Consider the following 4422-nt stretch of genomic DNA (forward strand, 5'->3'; position numbering starts at 1 on the left):
AACAAGTGGTATCAGAGCAGTGTTTTCTTTCTTTCCTTGTGTTTAGCTATTTTTCTGTACTAGTTTATCTCTTCTTAGATAACTTTACTGCTGACAAATGGCTTTACAAATTGCAAACACACACACAAGATAATGGCTCTCTTGCCAAACCTCCCCGGTTTGTCCGTGACAACTTTAGTCTCTAGAAGAACCAGATGTCCCTCTTTCTGGAAGGTGTGGATCCTGAAATTTCACATTACATAGAAAATGGACCATATATTTCATTTGCTATTGCTCCGGCTGTTCCAGCAACAACTACGACTGCCGTGATTCCTTAACGGCAGATTCCAAAGCTTCCACATCAGTGGAGYGATGAGGACAAGAAGAAGATAGCTATAGACACGCGTGCTCGGTCTATAATAGCTATGTCTCTTCTTGATGAGATCTATCACTCTGTGATGAAACTCAAAACTTCTAAATCCGTATGGGATACACTATGTGTCCAATATGAAGGAACCACTCAGGTTCAGGAGACTAGAAAGATCAATCTAGTAAGATAGTATGAAAGCTTTCTCTGTGGAAAGTCTGATACGTTGTCTGAAGTATATCAAAGATTTAACTGCATTCTTATTGATCTTAGGGCTGTCGGCAGGGAATATTCTAATTCTGAAACTTTGACTAAGTTTCTAGAATGCCTTCCTGAGTCTTGGGACACCTTTTCCATGTGTCTCAAGATGTCAAATGGCATGTCCACTCTTTCTCTTTCTACCTTATACGAGATTCTGTTTAACCATGAGCAATCTTGTCAATTGAAAAGGAATCTTGTAAGAGAATCCAGGGAAATGAAAAGCTCTCCCCTAGCTTTGATTTCTGAAGCTTCTTCAGTTGAAATGTCTTCTACCCCTTTCGTTTCTTCTCTACCTCCCGTGGTCATCACGAAGATAGATTCTTCTGAGGACATTCCAGAATCTGATTTAACAGATTTTGATGAGTTCCTGGCACTCCTAACTAAGTCATTTAGGAGGTTTTCCAGTAAGAGCAACTTTCGCAGGTCTCCTCAGCTATCCCTCAGGAAGAAGCCAAAATCTGAAAGAATAGACAAGGCTTCAGCTGTCTGCTACAATTGTCATCGGCCCGGACATTTTGCAAGTGAATGCAGTTCAAAGAAGACTGAGATGCCATCTTCTAAAGCTCCTTCCTCCTTCAGGACCAAAGATGAAAATTACTTAAAACTGAAGGAGAAATACAAGAAGATGAAGAACATCCAGTGAAAGGCTAGAGGCCTTATTGCTGAAGAGCATGACTGGGCTGAATCATCTGATAAATCATCTTCTGACGAAGAGGATAAAGCCTACGTCTGCTTGATGGCCATTGATGCTGATGAAGGATCTTCTGAAGCGTCTACCTCCTCTGAGCCATCTTCTTCTACTCAGGTATGTTTTTTGAATGAACCCTCTTCTTCTTCTAGTCTTTCTGCACTAGATACACTGACGGTTGACCTTTACAATGCCCTCAATGGCAAATCAAAAGCTGAGATGCTTAACGTTGATCTTTAAGAGCAATTGAAGATTTGTCATTCTAAGGTCAAAGAACTGACCTCTGTTGAGAAAAATCTTAAAGATCAGGTTATTGTAAACCAAGCCATCACTGTTGAACGTGAGAAAGCTGTCGCTGAGCGTGAGCGAGCTATCGCTGAACTCAAGGCTGAGAAAGCTACTATTGAAGGGTGGTGCAAAGCTTCCTTCAAGGCCTCTGAGATCATTAACGCTCAGATCCCTGCCAAGATAACGACTGGTCTAGGATTTTCCTTTGATCAGGAAGAATGTGTTGTAGACAGGTCCATGCTCAAGTTTGGTACCTTCGTCTCTTCTATTCCCAACACTTCTTCCTCTTAGTCCTCTTCTTTTACTGAGAGTCATCTTGAAGGAACTCCTTTGAGTTCTGGGTGCAAAGACAAATGTAAATCCATTGTCACAGCATCCCGTCCTAAGAAGTCTAATAAGTCTAATAGATCTAGGTCTATTCCTTCAACTTGTAAAGCTTCTTCTTCTTCAGGGACTAAGAAATCTGAATCACATCAGAAATCTAAGTCACAGCTCAAGGTGAAATTTTCACCTAAGAAATCCAATTCCTCAAAGGTTCCTCCTAGAACTAATGAGAAGGGAATTCTTGGAGCTGGTCTCGTTTCTAGTCTGATACTTCCTGGCCCTAAAGCAACTCTTAGCTTTAGGAAGTGTAAACACTGTGGTGAGAGAACACATATTGCTAGTAAGTGTTCTTCTGCCGCCAAAGCTGGTTCACCAGCTTTGTGCAAGAAAGTAACCAAGGCTAAGAAATCAACTAAGGTGAAATTATCCACAAAGGCTGCTCCTACAGTCATGGTGAAGAAAACCGTTGAAGCCTCTTCTTCAGGCTCAGCGAAGACAACTCCTGCTGAAAAGTCTTCAGCATCAGAYRTTGTAATYCYWACCACTGAAGTCTCTTCTTCAGACTCAGTGAAGACTTCCACTGAAACTACCTTGGTAGTGCCAAGGGTTGTTCCTCTTTCCACTCAAACCTCTTTAGGTTCAGTGATGCCATCTACTAATACTAATTCGTTAGCATCAGATGATGAAGCCTCTAACAAAGCTGGACCCCAAATAGTTGGGTACCAATAGCGTTCTTATTTTGTTTCCTTGCTCAGGTTATCAAAGGCATATGGTATCTGGACAGTGGCTGTTCAAGACATATGACTGGAGATATATCTCTTCTATCTCACTTCAAGAAAGAAAGAGGACCTTTCGTAACATTTGGTGGAAATGGAAAAATATATACCAAAGGTTTTGGTATATTATCCAACGGTACAACAACTTTCAAACGCGTTGCATACGTTGAAGGACTGAAGCACAATCTTCTTAGCATCAGCCAACTGTGTGATAAAGATTATACAGTTAAATTCTCAAAGAATTCTTGTCATGTTCTYGAYAAAGATGATAAGGTTGCTCTAACCGGTTCTCGTCTAGAGAATGTTTATATCATCAACATGAATTCTCCTCTAACTAAGAATAGTTGCTTCTTCTCCAAAGCCTCATCAGATATTAACTGGTTATGGCACAAACGRCTATCTCATCTCAACTTCAAGACACTCAGTGAGCTGTCAAGAAATGATCYTGTCACAGGTCTTCCTCAACACTCGTTTGCAAAGGAATCTCTTTGCTCAGCCTGTGAAAAAGGAAAACACACAAGAGCTAGCTTCAAGTCGAAGCAAATCTCTTCAGTGACTGCGCCTCTTCAGCTATTGCAYATGGATCTCTTTGGTCCAGTCAACGTGCAATCCCTAGCTGGAAAGAAGTTCACACTTGTCATTGTTGATGAGTATGCCAGGTATACTTGGGTATTATTTCTAAGATCCAAGGATGAAGCACCTGAATAAATTATTTCGTTCATCAAAAGGATATAAGTACTAAACAACATTAAAGTACGATCTATTAGAAGTGACCATGGCACTGAATTCAAAAACAGTACTATGGATAACTTTTTTGAGGACAAGGGAATCTCTCACAACTTCTCTTCTGTGAGAACTCCTCAACAGAATGGGGTCGCTGAAAGAAGAAATCGAACAATCATTGAGGCTGCTCGATCAATGCTCAGCGAATCCCATCTCCTAACTCAATTCTGGGTTGAAGCTGTCAACACTTCTTGTTTCACTCAAAACCGATCGTTGATCGTAAAAAGATTCAAGAAGACGGCCTATAAACTCTTCCATGGACGAAAGCCTTCCATAAGCTTTCTTCATATATTTGGTTGTACTTGTTATATTCWYAACAACCGCGACCAACTTGGAAAGTTCGATCCCAAAGCTGATGAAGGAATCTTTCTTGGATATTCTTCTGTATCCAAAGCCTTCAGAGTATTCAACAAACGAAGACARACAATAGAGGAATCTATTCATGTCACTTTTGACGAGTCTCAGTCAGCTAATTCAAAACCCATCTCAAATGATGAAAATGAATTAGAGAACTGGATGATATCTCACTATGGACAACCTGAGACTTCCTACAGTGCTCCTCTAAACACTGAATCACCAGAAGCTGAAGATGATCCACTCATCATTCCAGTTGCAGTTAGTCACTCCAATGCATATTCTTTAGAGATTGCTGCAGTGCCCATTAGCTGTGTACCTCCTTCTACTTCAAATATTGATCTATCAGTAAACGAAATGTCTTCAGTTTCTGAACCTTTTTCAGTTGCTGAATCTGAGGGTCCCTTGACAATAGTCCCAATTGCTGAAGAAACTGCTGTTGAAGTCTCATCTTCCATACCTGAACTTTCCTATTCAGATGAAGCTCCTCTACCGGCTCAGCAATGGACTAAAAGCCATCCAATTCATCAAATTCTTGGTGATATAAATGTAGGTATCAAGACACGTCGAGGTCTAGGTAATATCTGTCTCTTTGTCAACTT

Source organism: Cynara cardunculus (assembly GCF_001531365.2).
Source record: "Cynara cardunculus var. scolymus isolate 2C chromosome LG 5, CcrdV1, whole genome shotgun sequence".
NCBI classification, from domain to species: domain Eukaryota; kingdom Viridiplantae; phylum Streptophyta; class Magnoliopsida; order Asterales; family Asteraceae; genus Cynara; species Cynara cardunculus.